Source organism: Peromyscus maniculatus, chromosome 3, assembly GCF_049852395.1.
Source record: "Peromyscus maniculatus bairdii isolate BWxNUB_F1_BW_parent chromosome 3, HU_Pman_BW_mat_3.1, whole genome shotgun sequence".
NCBI classification, from domain to species: domain Eukaryota; kingdom Metazoa; phylum Chordata; class Mammalia; order Rodentia; family Cricetidae; genus Peromyscus; species Peromyscus maniculatus.
Window position 1 is genome coordinate 83,510,571 of NC_134854.1, and position 27,134 is coordinate 83,537,704.

Below are 27,134 nucleotides of genomic sequence, written 5' to 3' on the forward strand. Positions count from 1 at the left end.
TTGGATAAAGTCATGGGGCTACAGTAGACATGAATGGGATTCATGACCCATAAGTATCCTGGGACAGTAGATCTGCTCCTACAAGATATTTACATGTTGAAAAGATCCTTCTGAGTCTGTATGAAACCATAAAGTTATAAAATCATTTTAATCAAAGATTTTGTGCAATGCAGCACTGTAACACTAATCTTATAATGTCTTATTAATAAAAACAAACCCAGGAGGCAGATATTGGGGTGAACACTGAAAGATCAGAGAGACAGTATAAGCCACAGCTAACCTCACCTTGCTAATTCCTCAGCTGATCTTGTTTCCTCAAACTGGAAGCTTCTGAGTCCTCACCCAAATGGATCTCAGCTGAACTGCCGCTAAAAAGCCTAAAAGCTTAAAAAGACTCTAGTTTCTGGTCTTCACACCTTAAATACCTTCCTGCTTCCTACCATTACTTCTGGGATTAAATGCATGTGTCTTTCCCAAGCAAGATATGAGATCTCAAGTCCTGGGATTGCTTCTATGTCTATCTAGTGGCTGTTCTGTTCTCTGACCCCAGATATATTTATTAGGGTGCACAATATATCAAACACAGTACTTAGCTGAAATATCAGCAAAGCATTAAGGTGGTTTTAGATTCATTTGAGAAGCTACATCCCTACGAGCAATGTAAAACATTAAGTACACTTAACCCAGACCGAAAGGCATTCCCAGTGAGCCTAATGTGTGCTCTCTGTAAGAAACCAGAAGGAAATCTTAACATATCAGCCTCTCCCTGAACACTGTATTAGTCTTTGCATTGGATTTTGTTCATATATTTGCTACAAGAGTTGGATACAACAAACTTCTTCTAAGCCCAGCAGTGGTAAAATTTATTTATTTGCTCAAAGTACTGTGGATTTGCAATAACTACACTGGGTTACACTGGAGTTTTGGGGGTTTGGTTCCTGTTTATGGGTTGAGTTCTAGCTCACTCTGTATGTCTCCTAGTTTTCCTTGGGCTCCCCAGGATGTAATTTTAGTGTCTACAACACCAAAGATTAAAATTTGTGAAAGACGGCAGCTGTTGTAAGAGCCCTCATCCCAAACCAGCTTCAGTGTAAAGCTCAATATATCCGGAGCAGGAAACTATACTCTACACACAGGAGGAGGGGGATAGTCAATGCTTGGTGCCTGGAATTCAACTCACCATCCCAGTTACATACTCTTGGTCTTACATGCTTTAGCAGTTCTTATGCCGTGATCATTGGCTACAAGTAGTCTTGGATGAACATTGTTCAAAGGGGGGTATTTTGATATTCTAAATGGGAACACACAAGACATCCTGCTAGGGATTCTGTCCTAAGTCATTGTTCATACCAAGAACTTGGCTAGACGTTTGCACCATTCTCTCTAGTTCACAGCGTAAATAGTAAACAAAATTCTCAGAGATAAACAAACTGAGGCTCAGGGAGCATAAGTTTTCCACAGTTAACACCACAAGTAAACAGCTAGTCTGAGTTTCACATTGTCTTATTTTAAACTTGGTATTTGTAGGCACCTCACTAATTAGTATTTGGTCTTATACCATTTAATTTAAAAATAGCAATTAGTATCCCTACCTTATGAAGATGTTAAGTGAAATAAGATTAAATATCATGATGAACATAAATTAGATACCATTACCTGAGACTATAGGATGGAAGAGAAAGACAGCTCCTTGATGTTGGACTATTAGGTATCCACATGCATCACTGCTTGCCTCTCTGAAAGGCATTTGCCTTGATTGCCTCCCTCCATCAGACTTGGCCCATAATCTTAGAGCATCCCTTCTTACCTCTGGTCACAGCTCTTGTCATTAACTTTGTCACATGATACAGACCATTTGTGTTCTGCCCATCTCAGTCATTTATTGTGTCTGCTTCAGATGAATAGCCCAGTTCTGGCTTCAGAATTAGATTTTCACTAGCTCACATCTAACCTGTGCTCTAGAAAAAGGTTGTAGCAAAACTTGCCTCAGTCAGTGCTTCATAAATACAGAAATTTCTTTATAAGAATTACAAATTTAATGTCATGGGTCAGAATAAAGTAATACCTAAAATTGTATCTCACAGGACACTTTCATGCACATTGCTTTCATCACTCATTCACTCTATTTACAAAAAGTTAATTTAATACATTTTTATGTATAACACTGTAGCTCACAGTCCAAAGATATATAGGCGAAAATGAGACTCGATTCCAAAGTAGATTCAACCATTAAAAAACACACTCAATGGAGAAAAAGAATGGAACACCTTAGTTGTGACTTTAGTACTTTCTTTCCCATTGTAAAGACACTTATCCCTTCAACTGTGGCTTGTTTTCCCATATCTATGCTCATCACCTTGTTGCTGTTCCATGCAGATTACACTAAAATGTTGACAATAAATTCCTACTTGGAAACTTAGCTGCCCTTCAGTTCTCAAGATGATGGAGACAGGAATGACAATTACTGACTCTATGTGCATCCCTCTCAGCCTTCTGTGGAGGCCAATTTTGGGTGACCGTCTTTCTGTGATAAATATATTCCTCTGTCAGGCTTTCAGTTTGACTCATTGCCATTCCCTCCATATCTACATTCTGTCAAGGGAAGCTCTGTGTTTGGAAGCCCAGCTACCTTTTCCCTGCCACGTGTGGTGGAATTGTGTTCCTACTCTTAACTAATTCCTAAGCAAAGGGAGACTGAGTGAAGCTGTTCTGTGAAATCATGGAATAGTTTTCACCACCTTATGGATTAGCCACTTCTAGAAGGGCTTTGTGAACACTACATGGAAAGTAGGCCTGATATCCCCACTTGGTATGTGAGGCAAGAAAGGCTAGAAGTTGAAACAACCCAGGAAATTGAGAGCAGCATCCATATTCTCATGATCGTGCAGTCACCCTTTCAAGTTTCACTCTACATGGACAGCTCTGCTCTCATTACCCACTACCCCCACCCAAGCACTGCTGCTAACACTTGTGCATTGAGAGGCCACATAGCCTTTGTTCACACCCAATGATTTCATTCTGTGACCTCCAGAAAACCATCTGCTTTAGAAAACTGAGATTTCCTGGGAGTCCAGGTACCACGCTATCCCTTTCTTTGGGCTCTGTTTCCTGATTCCTAAGTTTGCACGGCTTACTTCTCAGAGCCATAGACAGGGTTGATTTTCCAAGTGTTCCACTCATCTACCTTCTTCTAACTGCCCAACAGTTGTCAAATGTTTCTGCTTCATTCCAATATGTAACTTTTAGTTTTGCCTTTTTTTCATAGTCACATTTATAAGGCTTTACATATGCATGCCAGAAGATAGTAACTTTGGATCAATCCAAAGCCCAAATCATATCAACCATATGCCATCTGATTCATCTTTCTGCTTTGGACCCAGTGAATGAGGCATATTCAATACATATCTGTACCTACATTGGCTGTAACCACTAGGTTATACACATAAAATTATGGGAAAAGGACCAGTATGTCTGTCTTAGACTAGTGTTCTACTGTTGTGAAGAGACACCATTTATAAGAGACAACTCTTATAAAGGAAAGCAATTAACTGGGGTTGACTTATAGGTTGAGAGGTTTAGTCCATTATCAGCTTGGTAGATAACAGACAGGCAGACATGGTGCTGGAAATGTAGCTGAGAGTTCTCTGTTGGGATCTGCAAGCAACAGGAAGAGAGACAATGGGCATGGCTTGAACCCTTGAAACCCCAAAGCCCACCTTCAGTGACACATTTCCTCCAACAGGCCCACACCTACTCCAACAAGGATGCATCTCCTAATAGTGCCACTCCTTGGTGACTAAGCATTTTAATCTATAAGCCTTTGGGGGGGGCATCATTCTTATTTGAACCAGCACAGTGTCAAAGAAAAGAAATGTTTCAAATGTGTATTTGAATGATAATATAAAATCTTATTCCTTGAATTCTTATAAATTAAGGAAGATAGAAAGAAATCATTGATCATTGATATATTATGCAGATTTTACTTAAAAACATATTATTATACTACCAATTTATATTTTGGATAAAGATAATTTACATTAACTAATACAAAATACAAGTCTGTGCATATTTGGTCAGCCGATCATCCAATAAGTTAGAGTAACATTGTGATAACAGAAGGCTAAAATATACTGTGCATACAATGCCTTAGTATAAGACAGAACAGAATTACTTTAAACTGGTCATTTGAGTGATCTAAAAAAAGTGACAACTGATTCCTTGAATGAGCTAATTTGCCTGAATCATTTTATTTTAGCCTGATAGCATGGATAAAAAAGGTAAATCAAAGTAGATAATAACAAATCCTCACAATGCTTAGATGATTGCATTTTGGGAAACTTCTATTCTTGAAAGTCCCTGTAAAATGAGCACTTTCTCTGTGCTCTGAGAAGTCTCATTTAGTGTTCCTACCACCACAGGGAATACTTTATTTCAATTGAAAGTGACCTGGAATTTAGAGGTAAACATCTCATCTGTAGGATAGCCAGCCTTGCTATACAATGAACTTTCTTTGTCATTTATGACTCCACAGGCTCTAAATTAGGATGCTATGTATACAAATATTACTTTCTTTAGATATAAGATTAAAAATTACTACACTATCAGTGAACATGAAAAAATGAAAAAGGGCAAAAGTATTTATTTCTCTTTTGTTTTAAAACTGAAATGATAGCTTTGTCCAACTGTAGTCAAAACTGTGAATAGAGAACCTGTCACCCTTATATTTAGCATGCCATTTAGACATGGTAATGAATGAATAATATTGTGACTGCATTAGCTTCATTTTAATAGGAATATTTAAATCCAAATTTAATTTGACAGCACAATAAAGGAGTAGTTAAAATTGTGAATTCTCTATGCCCTCTAAACTTGCTCCTCAAAATGTGTCTCAGTGACTCATGTAGCTAATATCCTAACTGATTATAATCACATTACAAGTGGGAAAGCATAATGCACAAGTATCGAACTTAAAAATGTAATGGTTAAGCAAGCAGCATTTACTAGAGTAATGCTCATTAGAGATGACAGAATATTAATTAATGGCAAAAGGCAAGATTTGGCTTGGGGGTCTTACCTTTCACCTTCAGGATAATGTTACAAGCATAATAGGATTGGATTACTTTACCCTGTAACCACAGTATGCATGTTTTTAACATGGGGTTATTTTAATATTCATTTGTTAACTTTGGGATAATGAAAAATTCTTGTAGTCACTGAAGGCAGTTTATTAGGAGTAATGCTAATACAGTCAGAGTAGCATGAAAGGGGTAAATTATAACATAGATGTAGGTAATTGCATATATTTAGATTCTAGCAACAGAAAAATCATGTTTTAAATTTGAATGTCATTATTTGTTAGCAGAGCCAACCACCAGGGTTCACTGTATCATTAATTATTCAGGGATGTTTTAAAAAATAGTGTTTTTAAATAGTATTAAAACTGCAAAACCATTATTATACTGACCATTACTAATGCATCTCCATACATTAACAAACAGAAGAATCTTAAAAACTAACATTGATATTGAAATATTGAAGCAGATTTGACTTGTACTTATTCTGAAAAGCTTCAGAGGCTCTAAGAACTCTCAGAACTATACAACTTGAGTTTTGGATGCCCAGTGTCTGATCTTTAAACACTGATAAGCAGGTGGTATTGAAATGGATGTATATATAGGTTCTGCCCCTCACAAATTCTTACAAGGTAACTTTAACTCTCAGTAACAGGATGTGTTCTTGACACAAGGGTCTATAAAATACAATTAAAATTAAATAAGTGCATGTAAATGAAGCTAGCCCATAATTTTATGTGTTTGGTATTCTTATTAAAAGGAGGTGAAATGCCAAGGAAGGGAACCATAGAAAGCTCCCCATCAAGGGCATGAGAAGGCATCTTTCTGCAGTCCAAAGCAGGGGACATTGTCCTTGGGAGCCCAACCTCCAGGACAGGACCCAGTGTATTTCTGCATTTGAGTGGCCCAGCCTGTGGCTCTCCCATAGAGAAGTTCTAGTGAATTATCACAGAATTTCATGACATTTCAAAAGTCTGGAGATAATTATGTCTATTCAATGAGTTGGGATTTACTGCCAGATAAGGTTTACTCCCAACTCCTCTTTATTTTGGAGCAAAGGACACATAATTTCTTTTTAATTTTCATTAATTAATTCATTCATTAATGTGATTTCCAAAAGCTTTCTAGAAAACAACCATTGTACTTAAGGCAATAAATCCCTTTTACACTATTGTTAGAAATAAAAATTACATAAATTTTATATACCTTTCTAAATGTTACCATTTTTGTACAATGGTCCTTTTATAATTGGTGAGAAATAATAATAGTATATTATTCAAAATTTTAGGTGAACAAAAAGCTTCTTTGTTATTTCTAGTTAAATCCATGAGTATAACAATAAAGTATGAACAGCTATTTTAAACGTAGAACTACCACTTAAATTAGGGAGGTGAAATCTACCTGTGAAATATAACAAATGGTAACAGTTCTGAAGTGGGAGATCAAGGACATATGAAAATCCAATGTCTAGAAAATAATTAGAATAATGGCATAAGGTGAAAAGATTGGTTGGATTAGATATCTGAAAGTCAAGAAAGTCTTTCAATAACACATTAGTAAAGTCAAAACAAATTTAGTAAAGTCAGATGGTTGAATCACAATTATGTTTTCTGTGTTTTAGCTTGCCATGTTCACTACCCTGTGCTTTCTTGAAGGATTTCTCTTGATAGTCAACATGTTTGCACCAAAGTCAGGCTAAAAATGCTCTGAAGTAATGAAATGGACTTCATGGATCTGAAGACCTTTCATAAACTCCATTCCCAGGGATGAATCAGTATCTGTTCTGCCTCCCAACTTTATGAATCAGACTCACTCAGAATTTGATTTAGAGTTAACTCAATGCAAACAAGTATATTCCAAGGGCATTTGTTAAAGAGTAAATTTTTAAATATTACAGTTGCTTGAGGCTGTTATTTAAGATGGGGAAAATAAGAGGCTGGCCATTTTTTTGTTTGTTTTATATATGTTATAAGGAGTGTGTGTGGGGGAGGGGTGGATACTGCAGTGCATGTGTAGAGGTAACAGGATAACCTTTGGGTAAATTCTCTTCCACCTTTTTGAGGCAGGATGTCTTTGTTGCTTTCTTCTGTGTGCTCAAGGTTAGCTAGCCTGGGAGCTTCAAGAGATTTTTCTGCCAAGCCTCTCATCTCCCCCTCGAAGCATTGGGATTACAGGAATGCTACCATGTCTAGCTTTATGTAGGTTTTCAAGGCACAAATTAAAGCCTCACACTTGTGCGGCAGTTGCTTTACCTCCTTCCTGAGTCATCTTCCCAGCTCCATACCATACAATTTAAATGGGAATTTGGGGGATGGAAATGTCTCATAAGGATCTGACATATTCCTTGGAATCTAGAGTCCACATAATTGTGCAGACTGTGTACATATGGGAGGCTAAAAAAATGGCCTGTTCTTCAATGCTGAAGGTTCACCATAAGATAGGAAGTAAGCGTAAGGTAGAGTATAAGCTATCAGAATGTTGAAGTTATGCTTCAATACCTATAGAAAATCACTTTGCAGAGGCTGAAAGGCAGGCTGATTGAACATTTAAGGAAATCAGCATTCAGTCACAAGCCAATGGCAAAGATAAAGAAGAACCTTCAGCAGATATGCATGACATGAACACAGTGTTCAGAATTAGTGCTCAAGTGACCTTTAAGGTGCATTTTAAAATGTGTCTTATAAAATATTTTAAGCAAATACTTAATTTTAAGTAAACACTTAATTGTCAACAACAAAATGAAAAAAAACAGAATATATGACACTATCTCATACATCGATTTATCAAGAGCATATAATCAGAGGAAACAAACAAAAGAATGAAGAAAAATGAATAGATCTTCAAAAGCCAGTGAAACATAACATTCATACAAATAAGTATGAGAATCAGGCACTGTCAGAGAGAATATTTGAAGACATGATGTCCAAACCTTTCAAAAAATTGACAAAAGCAGATTAAAATACCAACCAAGAAGTTTAATGAGTTTCAGCAGGTTACATTTAAAGAGGTCTGCACCCCAATACCTAATAGTCCAACATGGAAGATAAAGTGTCTTTGAACACAGAATGATTAAAGCAACTCTGGGATACATCTTGGAAAAGATAGCTGGCTTCTCACTGAAACAGAGGCAGCAGGAGTCTGCAGATGTGTTCACAGTGCAAGGAGAAAAAAGAAAAAGGCAAGAATCCAGACTGCCTTTCAAAAATTGAAATGCAATTGAGACTCTCTCAGACTACCACAAAAGCTTAGTGAGTTTGTGAATAGCAAACTTCCTTGATAGAAATATTGAAGGAAGTCCTTTGCACTTGGTTAAAGCAGGGAGCACTGAAGTGAATGTGCACAAATAGATACAGCATCAAGATAAATAAATAACTGCCCATGGAAAGTGTAAGAAATGCTATAAATATGTTTGTATGTATAACTTTATTATTCTGATTTCAAATATAGCCACACACAATATTGGTCATATAGCTATATTGATGCATATTTGTGGATCATGAGACAATATTGCTAAGATAAATAATTCCTTAAATTGATCTATAAATTTGCCACAATCACATCTATCCCAGCCAGTACCCATGAACTGAAAAGGGAACTCTGTGTTTCATGTGGGAATGAAAGGCCCTCAGAAAAGGAAAATTAATACAGTAAAAGATGAGTGAAATTGGAGAACTCACACTTCCTTGTGTTAAAAACTCATTATATATCTGCTTTAATAAAGATGGTTTGATACTGGCATACAATCAGACCCATTAATAAATAAAATGGAACTGAGAGTCCAAAGTCATTTCTTACAGTTATGACAGTTGACCTTTAATGAGTGTCAACACATTGCAATGGTAAAGGAACATATTAAACCAATTGTGGTGGGGTGACTGGACATGCAGAAGAACATGTGCGTGCTAGGAATCTAATCCAGGTCTTCTGAGACCTATCTCACATACTTTTATTTCTGAGTGGATCAATGACTTAAAAGTAATAAGCAAAACTAAAGTATTCTTAGGAAAACATGGAAATAAGCATTGGTATAGCTTTAGGCAACAGCTATATCAATAAACAGCTAAAGAAAAATCAACCAAAAGCAAAAGTCAAGAATTTGTAGTTGGAAGTGATGTCAGAAAGATGATAAAGTACCTATTTTCTGCCCTTATTTACTTACAGTACCACAGAATTTCAAAACTACTAACAGATCTGAGGAATTTTGGAAGCCAACACTGAGATTCCAATAGCTTCCTGGTGCAAATTACCCCAAAAGGAGGCAGAATCTTAGATTTCAACATTTCTTCTACAAGAAACCAAGGCTTAGTGCCAAGAAAGACTTCTTCAACATTATCCTTCCTGTGGTGGAGCAGAGCAAAAGAGTAGTGGATATTCGGCTTCTGCAGCTGCCTACGACACTAAGAGGGGGCTGGAGAGATGGCTCAGCAGTTAAAAGCACAGACTGCTTTCCCAGAGGACCTGGGTTAGATTCCAGCACCCACATGGCAGCTCACAACTGTCTGTAACTCCGGTTCCCGGGGATGAGATGTTCTCTTAGCTATTCATGCAGACAAAACACCTATACACATAAAATTAAAGAAAAGAAGAAACTAAGAGTTCCACTTATTTCTCATGGCATGCAGGGCACTAGGGGGTAAGCAGAACTAAGTGACCAACAGACAGCGATATCTGTCAGCCTGATTGACACTTTAGAGCTCTGTCTTGGGCCAGGCAGATGGGAACACTTAGGTCTAGTCTGGTGTACCACCCCTTCCTTGTTTTAACACTTGAACAAAGTAGTAAAAGTTGATGTATCTGTAGGTAAGTTTTGAGATAGTCCAAATGTGTCTAACCATCCCCTGAAAGTGAAGGGCTTTCTTTTTAGAGAGTAAATACTGGTGGGAACAACTACTTCATCAAATGAAAAGACAACAAAGGAAAACAGTATGAGACAAATAAGAAAAGGAAGCGTAACACTTCTACAGGGTACAGTAACATTTTAGCAAACAAGCTGAAATAACCAGAGATACATAAAATATCTGCCTGGAATATTCAAAATAATGACTTTTAAGGAAACCAGAGAGTCAAAATGCAAGCAGACAAATTAACAAAATCAGAAAAATAAACAAGGTATGAGCAAAATTAGATTTCAACAAAAGTGGAAATCAAAAGAGCTGGAGAAAATTGTTCAGCTGGGATAGTGAAGTGAACATGACACTGGGAGCTGCCTTGTCCGTGATAAAGACTCAGCACTACCAGCTAACAAATGGCGGTGCAAAAAAGACACCCAGAGTGAAAAGAGAAAAAAAAAGAGGTAAAGGAAGACAGTGGGATTTGTGGGGCATCATCAATGGAAACAAGGTATGCCTTGCAGAGTCTCAGGAGAAGAGACTCAGAAAGGAGCAGGTCCTTTAAGAAAATGATGACCAAACCTTTCCCCGATCTTGAGAATGATAGGGACTCCACATAAAGGAAGTTTAAAGTTCTTCCCAAAACCAGTGCAAAGAGGATTCGCTGTGAGACTTTGTAACCACATTCTGCAAGGTCAAGAACAAGTTGTTTCAAAAGTTACAAGACAAGGAAACTTGCTACAAATTGTTAAGAGGAGCCTTTGAGACTGGACGATCTCTTAGCAGGAACTTTGCTGCTCAGGACAGAGTGAGTAATGTAGGAAAACTACGGGAAAATGAAAACCTGTTGAGTGACAGTACTGCAACCAGCTGACCTTCAGAAATGCACATGAAACACTCAGATCCACAGAAGCTGAGGGAGGGGCCAGGCCAAGCACAGTGCCCAGGACCTGCCTAGATCCCAAGGATCACACTGTACTCACCCATGTCCCCCCCACCCCACAAAAAACCCTCAAAAATGTTCCAAGAGAATGAATTAATACTAGACATGACTTACGAGAAAGAGTATAGGAAATACCTCAGGTTGAAGCCACAGCATATTAAGTATTAAGTTGTAACTGTGGACGTATAAAAGTCACCGGTAAAGCTTAGTATATTGTCAAGATAAAGAAAAGAACAATTCCAAGCAAACAGGAACAAACAAAAGAATATATGATGATTTTTATGCCAAGCAAAATAAACTTTAATTAAGAAAACCACCACAAGAAAAGTCATCAAATGCTGACTGTATGTTTAGTATGAAATGACTGCAGATACCTTACATTGTAAGACCTTGACTACCTGAGAGAAACCGAAGCCAGCTCCCTACACTGTCTCTCAGCATAGTGTCCACATGCAGACCACTGCAGTGCAAAATGGAGTTTGACCAATAGACCCTGATGGCCTCCTAGCCAGGGATGTGCCTGAAGTCTTCAAAATTATCTTGAGATAAAGTATAAAGCATGATCACAAATAAACAATCTAATTTAATTATATATGTAAAGAAAATAAGAAACTAACTGAAAGTTAACTGAATAAGTTTAGGGCAGAAATAAGTGAAATAGATACCTGAAACATGGTGGAAGAGATTGGTAAAATGAAAGTTTGGGATAATAAACGAAATTTACAAACTTTAGTCAAATTAAAGAAAAAGAGGATTATCAGAAGTGAAAAGTGAGACATTACAAAAATGAGGAAAATTAGTTCATATGAGACTGCTTTGAAAAAATCTGTGTGATCAATTTTATTAATCTGCAACATGAGGACAGATTCTTAGATACAACCTGCCAAGACTAAATTGTAACAAAGTAGTAATTTGGAGCAGAATGATTAGCCTTGAGATTTAACCATTGATGTAATTTGTCAGTTCTTGCCTGGCAGGGGTCTTTTCTAGATCATCTTTCATGCACATTCATAGATATTGAGAAATTAGGAGATAAATTAAAATTCTAATGATTCACTTAGATGTTACTCTCTTGCACTTCCTTCTCTTTATGTGTTTTCACTTCCTGTCCATCACCCTTGGCACCATGTGAACAACAATCAGCGATGTTGTTATTTACTCACTAACAGTATCTGCAGCTCATAGTCATAGCTCCTCAGTCCTACAAAGCCTGTCCTCAACAGGAAATGCTGTGCTTGGAGCTCATTGTTCTAAAATCTGGGTTTAAAGTGCCTGTTTTCAAGGACCCTGAAGAAAATTTTACTTCCCGATTCCTGCCATCTGACTTGCATGTTCAAGTACAGTTCTGAATAAATTTGAACATTAGGGTAGCTGTGGGACTTACTAGTCTGTGTGACTCTGTGACCTTGACTAGAGCTCTATTCCAGAGTCTCATTGACTGTGCAGATGGAGGTGAAAGACTTTTTCACTAGGTTGAGCTGTTTAATGTCCTAGTTCTTTCGTTAATGAGACATAAGTAAACCTATACTAATGGATACAGCACCATTCTAAGAGCTGTGGATGTAGTTGTAAGCAAAGCAGGTGTAGGAACAGACTCATCCCCACCAGTTATGACCTCATACAATAATGAGATAGGAGGGCACTGGGACGAGAGAATACTCTATGTTAATATCACCAAGACCCTTGTGCCTGCAGTGACCTGAGCAAGAAAACAATTGTGAGCAGGGAGTGCTTCAAAGCATTGTGAGTGCAGAGCCAGTCAGTACTTGTAGTCCTGAGTGATGATAAGTGGAATGAGTTTGAACACGTAGATGAAATGATTTATGAAGACAATATGGAGTCCTTGATAAAGAATCCAGTACAGAAAGAAGAGTGGGAGCAGGTAGACTAGGTAGGAAGCTGTCACGGAGCTGAGTGTTATTGATGGAAATCGAAGGACACACCAAAATCAGAACATTCGGAGAAGGATCCGGTAGAATTCTCTGTGGCATTATGGAGGTGAGTTGAAGGGACCATGGCAGTGGCAGGGGAAAGAGACTCCAGAGAATTTTGAAATAAATTTAGGCAAGAAGAAATGCCTTGATGATGCTTAGAAGACATGAATAAGAAGTCAGGTCTCATCCCAAATTCCTGTGCTCATTTGGCCCTTGAGCTATGTGAAGGGGAGAACACTTTATCACACCTGTTTTCTTCTGTACATTGAACTTTGTTTAAGATTCAGGCAAGCTGTTGGTGCCTGCCCTTAATCCTCTGTTGATAAATTACCATTGCCATGTTTGTAGGTAATTAGCCTTCACCTTTGCACAGAGTGCTGCTGGTAGGCCTGAAGTGCCAGAGAGGTAGCTCCCTCTTGGGAGGACCTCAAGCAATTACTCACTGAATTTGCACAAACACCCAGCTCCCTAAACCATCAGGTGAAAACACTGGCATCTAGCGTCCCTGATGGGTTTGAATTAATTGTCTGAATGAATTAGTAATACTCATGATAGCAATGATTCCCCAATCCAGCATGTTTCGATTTTCCTTTTTTTTTTTTTTTTTTTTTTTTTTTTTTCAATTCTCCAGTCTTAAATGATATTTCCTATTATGGGCTCCCAAATAAGCTTTGATCAGGGTCTATTTGTAAGGATACCCAAACAACCACGTTTCATAACAATATAAAAATTTCACCAAGTAATTGATATTTTTTTCTCTTTTTAAAATTAATTTTAGGTTGGCACATAATAATACATTCTGTATTGATTTTTTATATGTTGGGATCATTACACTTTGTTGTTATTTGTTAAATATTTTCTGAAGCAACAACCTAAGATTTTTACACTGTCAATGTGAACTGACATTTGTCATAGTTCAAACATTCCACACATAATGTTTGCAGTTGGAGGCTATTAGAAGAGGAAATTGCTATATCAATATAAATTGAAAGAAAACAAGAGCAAAGATTTATTTACTGACAAATCCTAAAGAGTTAGAATAATCCATAACATAACATGGATCAAGTAGAGAACAGTTGTTTTAAAAAGTTCCTTCCAGCTGACATAGGAGTTAGTTTTGCTGAGAAACTTGGGTTAGAGATATTATCAGCCTGAGCTGGGAAGAAAAAGGAGCTTTCAAATAAGTAAGAGCCTCAGTTAAGAAAATCTCAGCAAACTATCAGGTGACACAATACTAAGGGCACTCTTTCAAAGTCACTAATGAAGCCCAAGAAGTAATCCAAATTGTTGATAGTCCCCTGTGGTGATATTGTGTTCCCCAAAATATTGTGCACCTTAATAAGCTTATCTGGGGTCAGAGAACAGAACAGCCATTAGATATAGAGGCCAGAAAATGGTGGCACACATGCCTTTAATACTATCACTTGGGAGGCAGAGATCCATCCGATCTCTGTGAGTTTAAAGCCATACTGGAAACAGCCAGGCATGGGAACTCACACCTTTAATCCCAGGAAGTGAGCCTTTAATCCCAGGAAGTGATGGCAGAAAGCAGAAAGGTATTTAAGGCATGAGGACAAGGAACTAGAGCTGGTTAAGCTTTTAGGCTTTTGAGCAGCAGTTCAGCTGAGATCCAGTCAGATGAGGAAACAGAGGCTTCCAGTCTCAGGAAACAGGATCAGCTGAGGAATTGGCGAGGTGAGGGGCCTGTGGCTTGTTCTGTTTCACTGATCATTCAGCGTTCACACCAATACCTGGCTCTGGGTTTGTTTTCATTAATAAGAACTTTTAAGATTCGTGCTACAGTCCCCAAACTGATGAATTAAAGTAACTAGGTTTGAGCCCTGTCTGTCTTCCTTCCTCTTAAGAGACAGTCATGTTTTCAATTGTAGATGTATGTCCACACTTAAAACAGACACTTTTGAAAAATAATGTCTTGGAAACTTTATGCTGCTGTGTTAAGATATCACAAATGATTGAATTAGCCAAAATATTTACTTCATAGAGATCTGGAGGCTGTATGCACAAGATCCAAATGAAAGTAAATTCACTGTGGTGTGAGGTCTCTTCTCTTGGTTTGCAACTGATGAGCATTTAACACTACATCCTCATGTGGTAGAAAGAGTGAGTGATTTCAATCTCTTTTTATAAAACAAACAAATGAACAAACCTAATCCTGAGGAGGCTCCACCCTCCTGAGCTCAACTCAGCTCTCAAAGGTCTCACATCTATGTATTACACTGAGGTTAGGACTTCAACATATGAATCTAAGGGAGAAGGTTTAAAATTCATTTAATCATAGTGATTAAATTTACAGGATTAAATCATTATTAAACTTCAACTTTAATAGAGCATTTCATCTAAGTTTTATACCTGAGACCAGAATGCTGGACCAGATCCAATAAAATTCTGATATGTCCTCTTTCAACATTTCAACAAGTAAATGAGAACACACACACACACACACACACACACACACACACACACACACACACACACACACATCCTGAAAATGATGATGCCTTGAAACATAGGGAACCAATGATCCTGCTACCAGGAAATAAGATAAAATCTAGATTACAGGTGTTCCCCTAGGGAGAAAAGAGAGCCATTTCTTTGAACCTACAAGGCTGAAAAGAGCATGAAACAACCTGTAATAAGACAACTAGAATGGTTCTGAGGCTTGAGACCCTAGAGCCAAAACAAAACAGGAGAAAACAAAATCCATCATTATCCTTAGAGATAGGTTAGTGAACTCATACTTACTAGACCCTCAGGCTGAGGACAAATCAGTGTTGAAGAAAATGCATGTAAGTATTGTAAGCATATCTCCTCAGGTTTCCCATGACCTCAATCTGTCTCACTCTTCTTAGACCCTCTCACCAGCCAGCAGCATGACTTATGTCATGCATATTCCTTCTACACTGCCTCCAGCAAAGGGGCTCAATGGGGTGTCCCATGAATCATTACCATAACCTTTTAACAGTTGGGAGTATATTCAAATAAAACCCTAAAGAACAAATAGTGTTATTACAGGTCTATTTTTTTTATTTGAATAAATGTAATCCTGTACAGTGTTAGGGTCTCTATAGAAGGTGTCTCATGTTCTTTTCAATAATCATTTATTTATGAATCATTCTCTCATGTCTAAGAATGTTTCTCTATCTAATCCCTAGAGTCTAATCTGATTTTTTTTACATTCAAATAAACTATTTTTATACTAACATCATAAATAATGTGATAAGAGAAAGGGCTATGTGGCTTTTGAAATATAACATTGAAATTCTGCATTCTTCTACCTAAATGTTGCTGAACACTATCTTAGAGTTTCATTGTTGTGAAGAGATACCATGATCTTATAAAGGGAAAACATTTAATTGAGGCTTACTTACAGGTTCACCGGTTTAGTCCATTATTGTCATATAGGAAGCATGGTGGCCTGCAAGCAGATATGGTACTAGAGAGGTAGCAGAGAGTTCTATACACAGATTGGCAATCAAAAGGAAGAGAAAGTGATCCTGGGCCTAGCTTGAGCATTTGAAACCTCAAAACCCACCCCCAGTGACATGCTTCTTCCAACAAGCCCACGTCTACTTCAACAAGGCCACAATTCTAATAGTGTCACTGCCTATGGGTCTTTGGGGACCATTTTCATTCAAATTAGCACAAACTATTTCCAGGGGTGTTTATTTGAAACTTCTGAAGATTCCCATTTTACTATTGTTTATAGACAATCCATAGGCCAAGGAGATTAGCTTGGGTCTACTCAGGGAAAACCAACAATACATCAGATTTAAAGAATTAAATATCAAATATTAAAAACAAGGTAACAGCAGCACCTAATACAAAATAAAAAACCTCTAAAGGAAAAAGAATTGAAATTCTCCATTTGGGTATTTCGACATTCTCTTCTAACATACTTTGACTATAATGTTTGCTAGTAAAATTTAACATCCAGATGCTTTTCTCAAGAGCATTTTGCCCTTCTATTGTGGCTTTTCAGTAGTCAGTCTATAATAATCACTTGTGTCTATACCATACAGTGTGGTATACAATAGCTTATTGTTTATATAGCTCTTTAAATGCTAGCCTCCTTGGGAGATTACAACTCATTCAATTCGATGAAATACTGGCTTTTTTTTTCTGTATCAGCAAGTGTGTGGAGGTAATCATTATTATACTCTTCAGCGTAACTGACAGTATTGGGCACAATGCCCTGTTCATAATGAAATCTCGTGTTGTTTGGATTAATGAATAAATGAACAAGTACTTGGTTAGTTAAATTAAAACAAAACACGTACTGGAGAAGAATTACTGTTGTTAGTGTTGTTAGGATACATTGAACAATTTTTCATTGTCTAAGCTGTCCACATGATGTTTGTCCTCAGATGTCCTTTTGGAAAACTACCATATACTAAACTCCTTACTTCTACCAGCTTATTGAAGCCTAAGGGACAAAGTGACTCACAATTCCTTTATTTTCAAAACAGGAAATCTGAGTTGTCTTAAACAAAAGAGGTTTTATGTAACAACTTGATTGCAGGTTAATAGAGCAAGGATTGATCTCCTGGTTCCACATTACACATGCAGGCTCTTCAAGTAGAGACCAGTCAGATCTTCTTTTTAGGATACAGGATGACTATAGAAACAGAGAAAAAATAAAACAGAAAAACACTCACATTTCAAAATAGTGCACCACAGAAGAGCATCACTAAAAGAATCAACAAGTCTTTGGAGATATGTGCTTGGACAACATATTCTAGGATGGGAAGATACAGATTTACTTAAGTGAACCTAAATCACTTGTAATAGAAAAATATAAAATCAACATGGAATCATACACACTGAGATTTCAAAATAAATTTATAGAAACATCCTGGTATATGTGTGTATGTGTGTATGTGAGTGTGTTGGCTATTTCTATGTCAATATGACAAAATCTAAAGTCATTTTCCATATACTAAAGAGTAACTAGTCATTTTTATCCCTGGAGTATACTGAATGAAGACAAGAAATGGAAAAGAAAAGAGAATTACCTTTCCAATAGTAATGACAGGAAATGGTGAAGGCATACTTATAAATAAAAATATTACAGCAAGTAACAAAACATTAGGGGGAGTGATGATCATAATTGAATTCTACACACACGCACACACACACACAAACACACACATACATATATAATTATATAATATATAATATTTTGATAAATCATAGCAGTTTTGCTCATCATATGAAATAGATTGATTATTTTAGGTAATTCACTCAATGTAAGCTAAACTGAGCCAGGAGTGGTAGCTTTAGCCTGTAATCTCAACAGGTGGGAAGCTGAGACAGGCAAAATGCTTTAAGTTTGAGCCTCTCCAACTGAAGCATGTAGCACACCAAGTGTAAAAGGGTCCTGGGATAAACCTTATGGCAAAATAGCTCACCGTGTACTTATATTTACAACTTTGATATAATTAAAATATTCATCAGAGTCCAGCAATACTCTAGAGAATTCTGTAGATTGTAAGGTTGGATAACTCATGGAGATCACCCACAGTAGCAGATGAAATTAAGTAGCAACTATACAGGGTTTAATTACAAGCTCGCCTTGGGTCAGAAGATGAGAAAGAAATTCTAAGCAGGGATTGGTCAGAATTTGTGAATCAGGCGAGTTGGGAAACTCTATAGTACTAGGTTTGGATCATGTGGGTCCATGTCATCTATCAAACTATGTGGTAATTCATCTTGTACTTCTAGCTAGAAAGATATATTTATGCATGAGATTGCCAAGGAAGTTGTGCTTAGCACAATATCTGCTTAGCAAGTCATAGTGGAATTTTGTGGTTTGCCTTTATTTCTTATGTAGCCCTCAGACCACAGACTGCCCTTTTCTGTTACCTTTTGCAGAGCATTTAGGCAAGGCATTTTATGCTCCTCATAAATATTTTACAACTCTGTACTCTCAAGGTAAACTGCTATGTCCTTTATTACATGTTCCTGGGGACTATTTTGTGTTGCTGAAGACTTGCCTTTCCCTGTTGGTCTTCACATCAAGTTCTCCATCTGAATCACAGTGGACCACTGTGTACTTTCTAAATAAATTCTCCTGGAAGATAATTTATTGTAGGGTTTTGAGATTTTTCAAATGTTAGGTAATTTTTTAAATACATCCTTTTTTAAATTGATGTATTCATTTTTAGGGATGCTATACTAGTTAGGTTGATTAGGAAATGCCACCTAATTTTATTACTTTTATAAAATGCTTATTTTATTGTGTAAATTTAACCATAGCTTTGTGTTTTGTTGTATTCTAAAAAACTTGCCTGAAGATTGGAGGATAGAACAGGCCACAGAGTTAAACACAGAGGTCAGGCAGTGGTGGCACACACCTTTAACCCTAGTATTTTGGAAGCACACACACACACCATTAATTTCAGCCCTAGGCAGGTTGAGATAGAAAGTGAAAGGGCTGAGGGCAGAGAAAGGCATATAAGGCATGACAGGACAGAAACTAGAGCCCTTTCAGCTGAGGACTCAGAGGCATTCAGTCAGAGGATTCCTGGAGTTAGTGAGGTGAGAAGTGGCTGTGTTCCTTTGTTTTTTTCTGATCTTTCAGCATTTACCCCAATATCTGACTCTGGGTTTTTATTATAAGACCATTTAGGATTCGTGCAACATGGATTTGAAAATAATATTGTATAAAAACAAATACCTTTGACTATTCCCATAAATATAATGTTTTTACAGACATGACATATTATATTAGACATTATTAGAAAGAGTTAAGTTTACATAAAATCAGAATACCATTCATATTTTTGTAACATGTAATGGAGAAAAACAATGGAAAATATTTTCTTGACATTTTTGTTAGTTGATATAATCCTGTTGTATTTTTCATAACCTGCATTTCTGGCTTCCTCAACAGTCATATCTTTGTGAAATGCCAGGAGAGAGTTTTGATTATATTAAAACACCACAGTTACTGCTGGTAATATTTACCATGTTCTTATCTGATGTTTGAACATGATAAGTGACACTTGTGAAATTTATGTTGCTACATTATGGGATGCCAGTCAAACTTATACTTCATATTTGTTTTAAGCAATTTAAATCATAAATATTTAAAATAAAATTGATAGCTAATCTTTTGTCCGTCATTGAAACTCTTACATCTTTCTATTTGTTGTGCTAATTTAAGCTGTGTGGCAAAACATGTGAAATTAGAAGGTATTATAATCAATATGTAATTTAATGAGATTCTTTGTAATAATTGACACAAGTTGGCAATCTACTTTGTTTTGTTCTCCTCTTAAAGGCAAATTAGTCATCAGCTGTAGCTATACCCAGATCATCAACAGAAAAGGAAACATCAAGCATTGGATCAGCTAAGCAATATATATGTATATATATATACATATATATATGTATATATATACATATATATATATATATATATATATATATATATATATATATATATTCTAGAAACTCACCAAGGCTTCCATTCAGCAGTTCATGGCAAAGTTTCTATACAGCTGGCCTAGGTTTTCAAAGATATTATTCTGATTGTTTTGAAGCAGATCCAGGTATTTTTAGTCTGTGTACTGTGCCTGTAATCAACAGGCACTTATTGTGGCTTCAAGAGAATGTTTTATGCCTGGCAGCACACAAGAACCATTGAATCTCTGTGTATGTGTACAGGCCTTTCAGTTTTCCCTTGAATATTCCACCAAAGAATACGCTTAAGCACCCCCATTGTGGAACTTTGAGTTGCTGAGAAACTGTAACTGTCTTAGTTTGTTTACTATCATTGTAATGAAATAGCCCAACAAAAGCAGCTTAAGGAAAGGGGATTTAGGTCTGCATCAGACTGTAGTGCATCATAGTAGGGAAGTTATAGAGACAGACACCGGAGGAACTTGATCTCATTAGCTCTTTAATTAGGTGGGTGCATGCCTGACAGTGCTCAGCTTACCCCTCTATTGCCTTCAGTTTAGGATTCCAGGATCCCCCTGCTGGAATAGTCAAGATGGGTTTTCCTGCATCAACCAATGCAACCAAGGCAGGACCTCAAATACACTCTCAGAGGCTAATCTTAATCTACACAGTATCTCACAGGTATGGTGGGAAGCCTGCCTTCAAGGTATCCAGGTGCGGAGCTGACAATTATAATTATGAAGGAAATTCCTAGAAAATAAAGATAAATAAATGCACCCTACATTGAATTTTCTGCAAGGCTGATTAACTTATTATATTTCCATGAATGTGTAGTAGTTAGGCCATTACAGGTCAAAAGCCTAGTTGGGTTATCTGTAAGCCTATTCATTGCTATTCATAGCTATTCATAGCTATCCTTGATCAACTCTGTTTTTGAACTAACATCTTTATAACTGTTAGTTAAATATTTTGAAATACACAAACAGATATGTTTCTACCAACTAAAGTGCTAAGAATATCATCAGATAATATCAGAGACTTATATCTGAGATTTTTATATTTTTCTGTAATCTACCTCACTGATATTACCAGTAGTGTATTTATAAAGTATTTGTGATTTACTCTGTTACTATACAAACTTCATGGAGCTGCTATCAAGTTGGAACATGGAATTTATGGCATACTCAAATCTATGTTCTGGCCATAGTCACTCATACTTTTCTCTAGAACAGACACTAAACATTGACACAATTAATACTAATTATCATAATAATTAACTGGAATATTTGTGCATTAAAAACAATGTGTTGTTTCTCAGAGTGATGAAAAACACTGGTGATATAATGTTGGAGGAAAATGAAAAGATATTTATTCCATTTAAAATATTGCCTATCCATTTCTTCCCAAAATATTTAAAAAAGATGGGAGAAATAGCCCTCTGGAGGGAAAATGTAAAACTGCTAATTCTACGTAGAATGAGTGAATGATTGAGGGGATTTCTGATCCAAGGGTAAAGAAAAAACTGAGTCTTAAGAATAGTAATAATGACAGCGAGATACTCACAGTTCCCTCTGAAGGGTAGCAGGAGGGAATAGTGATTTCAAATATATGGCATGAACCAGAGATATTTCCCTTTCTCAAAGCCCTGGCAAAGTGGGTGTGCTATCAAATGGAAACTGCTGGGCATTAGGAGATGTAGTCTTAGTCGGCATAAGTGACTGATGCAAAGTAAATATTTTATTCTTCTTTAAAAAGGAAACAATTCCCTGAAAGAGAATTTAAATTGTGCTTGCAAGTGAAGAGAACCCTATCTTAACATGGGTATAGATTCTGCACCACACAGGTATCACTAATATGAACTGCATTCCTTGATGAAAATCTACCAAAGGGCCACACATGCTTCACAGAATATGATATGCACAACAAAACAATACTTCAGCCTCAATATAGTTCCAGCATAGCTGTGAGACTTCCCTTCTTTTATCTGACTGTCACAGCTTGCATACTGTCAGGTCTTAATGCGGCCAAGGATTTCATTAGCACTTCTGGCTGCTTTACCAGACCCTGCAATTACTTCTAACATTTAGTGAATACTCCTTGGAGACTGTTTCTGGAAACAATGTCTAGGTTGCCCTGGTTAAAAAATTAAGAAGAGTGGCTGGTGGGTCCAGATCCTTCAGCTCCTATGGGCCGAAATGGAATCTTCTGAGAGCAAGGTATTATGAATTTCAAGTACAGTGGACTCGATAGGGGTCTCTCTCTCTCTTCTCTCCCTCTCTCCCACCTTCCCTCCCTCCTTTTTCTCTCCTGACTGGGCCTCACTATGTGGTCCAGGTTGACTGAAAACTCACTATGGAGTCCAGACTTTTCTGCAACTCACTATAATCCTGCTTCAGCCTCAAGAGTACTGGGTATGCATTTCTATGCCCATTGTTTTCTTTCTTTCTTTTTTTTTTTTAAACAACTCTTTCTAATATGCTTGAAGTTTAGAAACAGACCTTATATTTTCCATTGGTTGAATGTGAAAGGCTATTTACCACAAGTAAATGCATAAATTTGAGAAGAGTTGGGCATTACTAAGGAATAGCGAAAATACTGGCCAACAACCAACCTGAGACTAACTTTGCAGCTTGCAGAGCTAGTGGAATTTTAAAATTACAAAATCTAAATCTACATATTTTTGATACCTATAGTCTGTTAGCATTTCTTGAGTTCTAGTGTAATGAGATCTCAAATATTTTAACCAAATTCCAGATATCTCTCTCAGAGTTCATAGATGCCTTGGGTTGCAGTCTTGGAGTTACCTGACCACTCCCTCAGTGGTCCTGCCTGGGAGTGGTCTCCACATTGAGCTCTGCTCTTGATCTGACCTTTGCCCTTTTCTTTCTTCCCAGTTCAATCCTCAGCTTCCCAGCTGTCCTCTCACTGTGAAAGTATTCTGATTCTCAAATCCTAACATATTTCCTTTTGACCTTTGCATTAGTTTTCCTGAATGACACAGAAGGTTGACCACTCTCTGTCCCCCAACTAGATAGCATCAAGCAATGTTGTACTCTGTTGCAGTTCTGGAGGCTGGAAGCCTGAAACAGAGCCCATCAGGCTATACTCTTTCTACAGTCCCAGAAGAGTCCTTTCTTCAGTTTCCAGCTGCGAAGAATCCTTCAGCCTACAGCTACCTCAAAACATCCTCTGCTGGGTCCCCCAGGGCTATCCTTCTCCTGCACTTCACATAAACTGTCTTTCTCCTTCCTGCTTTGACTTTCTTTGGCTGTGTGGACAGCATCCACACAGGGCTAGTTTCCATTCTCACTTGAACATGTTTGTATCTTAAAAGACCTCATTTTCAAATTTGTCACATTCACAAGTTGGACCAGTTCAGGTATCAACATACCATCTTACAGATGCCGCTTTGTCTGCCACAGTCCTTTACAGTCTCAGTGTTACCCCACCCTCCCTGTCTCCTGGAGCTTGGATTTCTGATTAAATGACCTCTGCATCATTACCACGTCTGTCCTCCTACCTACTGCAAGCTGGCTTGGGGACCTGCTGCCATTCCAATTATTTCTGTTTCAGAGTCCATTGAAGTTTTAGCTGAAAAATATGAAGGACACATGTTAGCGCTTGTCTCACCTGTTATCGGTCCTGTCCTCTGGAGTACTGGGAACTTTCTTCTTGTAGGTTTCTATTTGAACTGACCTAAGACAACTAACTCAGTTATGTTTGAATTTTAGTTAACCACTAGAACTATGAAAGGAGTTATGATGAAAGAAAATAGATAAAACATTGCCAAGCATAAGCATCAATTTAGTTATACTTTCTAAACAATTATGCAAAGTCATTATGGTTATCCACAGGATACTTGAGTACTTACTAACTGAACGGGCTATTTTTTAAATATTTTTATTTTATAATTAATTTAATTTTACATATGAGCCATGGATTCCCCTATCCTCTCTTCTCCCACCCTCCAGCATTCCCCACCCCAATCTGCTCCCCATTCCCACCTCCTCCAAGGCAAGGTCTCCCCTGGGGAGTCATCCCAGCCTGGTAGACCCAGCTGAGGCAAGTCCAGTCTCCTCCTCCCTGCATCTAGGCTGAGCAAAGTGTCCCAGCATAGGCCCTAGGTTCCAAAAAGCCAGCTCACACACCAAGGACAGGTCCAGGTCCCACTGCCTGGGGACCTCCCAAACAGTTGAAGCTAATCAACTGTCTCACTTATCCATTGAGCTTGGTCCAGTTCCATGGGGGCTCCTCAGCCATTGGTTTACAGTTCATACAGTTCCACAAATTTGTCTCTTTTTCCCTGTGTGTAGATGTAACCAACCGTCTTATTAAATAAGAAACACAGAAACAATGTAAAAGAGAGAGCCGAGAAGTCAGAGCTCAGAGCTAAAATCTCACCCTTCCTCCTGCTGTCCCAGCTTCGTGAAAAGAGACCTACTTCCTGTCGGTTCGTTTTTTTATAGTATGTTGTTCTGCCTTCTCATTGGTTGTAAACCCAAACACATGACTGCCTCGTCACTGTCTGAATGTACAGCCCCCTAGGTCTTAAAGGCATATGTCTCCAATGCTGACTGTATCCCTGAACACACAGAGATCTTATGGGATTAAAGGCGTGTGCCACCACCGCCACACTCTTGCTATGGCTCTAATAGCTCTGACCCTGAACACACAGATATCTATGGGATTAAAGGCGTGTGCCACCACCGCCACACTCTTGCTATGGCTCTAATAGCTCTGACCCCCAGACAACTTTATTTATTAACATACAATCAAAAAAATATTTCAGTACAATTAGATTACCACCACACCTGTGCTTTTTCCAATCATGGTCTCATTATCTCTTGACCATATAATACTCATCACAGGAAAGATCCACCAAGATTTAAGTTTCAGTTCTGAATGGACTATTACAGGATTCATCTCTGGATGAAGTAGGCTCCCAGATTCTTGCCTTTGAAGTATGTATCTTATCTGTGCATACTTTCTCTTCCTGTGCTTCCCAGGTGCCATGAAGTGACACAACAATTTTATCTGCCCCCAAAATAAGACCTGTGGTTTAATTCTTTTGGGGCAGGACACAAGCATTTCTAGAAGTTTGCAGATGTACCCTATGATTTATAAACATTGACCTATGGCATTGCTCTCATGTATCTACTCTACTACATACTTTATTATCTGAAACCATGTTCTTTTATTAGATTGTACATTGTTCACTGTCTGTTAGGATGCAAACTCCTTGAAAGTTCACTTGCCAATGCTCCCATGTCATAGCCTGTCAGAGTTGCTAGGATAGGTACCACAGATAGGCTAGCTTAAATAAGAAACATTCAGTTTTTTTCTATGTTGAAAAGCTGCATAATCCATCATCAAGCTGGTAGCCAATTTGGTTCCTAATGATGGACCACTTTCTGGTTTGTAAATGACTGCCTTTTTGGTGTATCTAAACACTGACAAATAGCTTCTACTTCTAGGTTTTCCTCATAATGGCACCAATCACATTGAATAGACTCCACCTTGGAGACTTAATTGCCTCCCAGTGACCTGATCTCCAATTATGATTATACTGTCATACAGGGAATTGGGCTATCAACATATGAATTTTTGGAGGACAAAAATAATCAATAACAAGTATCTATATCTGGTACATAATAGGTACTCACTAAATTCTTCATAGAAGACTAAGTAATATTTAGTCTCTATTTTATGCCAACATTATGTTAATTTTTTCCTTATGTATAAATTTATTTTCTCACAGTCTATTTTCAATTTTGTTCATTTTCTTTTCTTGTTTAATTAGGTGTCTTAGTTAGGGTTCCTATTGCTATAAAGAGACACCATGACCACAGCAACTCTTGTAAAGAAAATTTATAAGAGAGCTGGCTTACAGTTTTAGAGATTTAATCCATTATCATCATCTTGGGAAACATGGATGCATGTAGGCAGACATGGTGCTGGAGAAGGAGTAGGGAGTTTTACATCTTGATCTGAAGGCAGCAAAAAGAGACAGTGAACTACATTTGGCCCTGGTTTGAGCTTCTAAGACCTCAAAGACCACCCCCAGTGACATGCCTTCTCCAACAATACCACACCTATTCAGAAAAGGCCACACTTCCAAATAGTGCCAGTTCCTATTATCCCATGAGGATATTTTCATTCAAACTACCACAGTAGGTATACTAAAGCAGTTTACTGAAAGTCATCTTGCAAAATACAGCATGAATTAAAAAGTAGGTATATCTAAATTCATAGTCCATGTATTCTATATATGATTCCTTGCCATGGTATTTATTATTAGAGTTGTTGAAATGATCTCTTTTTTGATGATATATTAATCTGCATGAAGAAGGTTGAATTCAGAAAACATATATCTTCCACCAGAATGTATTTATCGCTTTATATCATTCAACATATTTAGGATTCTTCTAACGATGAGTATTATTAAATACTGCTTTAATCACGCATTGCTTGGTGCTTACCAACACATAGCAGGATAAGCCATACGACTTTGTCCTCTCAGTAATTTGTTATATCACTTCCATCCACAAATATTTTTTGTATTTTATAATAATTAATTCCTTCAAATACCCCATGAGTAAAATGGATATTCATTATCTCCATTTTATAGATGCATAAAGTTAGACAAAGACTAATTAAACATGTTCTTCAAGGGTAGATAGTGAGTTGATTGGGAGATCAAGGTTGCCACTGGTTACTCTGGACCCCAGATTCAATAAGAATTGAATGATATCTTGTTGACTTCACTGTATAAAACTGAACTTAGTTATTTAAGTTTTCATGATATGCTCCATATTAACTTTGGGTACTGACCAAAAGAATTCACAGTAAATTGATATTCAGCCTTTAGATATGTATTCTTTTTGTGTTTGTTGGCTTCTTTGGGACCTGCAGAAATGAAGCTGAAGTAAAC

At 37.4% G+C, this 27,134-nt stretch overlaps 1 protein-coding gene across 2 annotated transcripts in view; it reads left to right on the forward strand.

The window, feature by feature from the left end:
- Positions 1-27,134, forward strand: part of Ccser1 (coiled-coil serine rich protein 1) — a 1,158,948-nt gene that overhangs the window by 632,256 nt on the left and 499,558 nt on the right. The gene's annotated exons all lie outside the window — the stretch shown is intronic.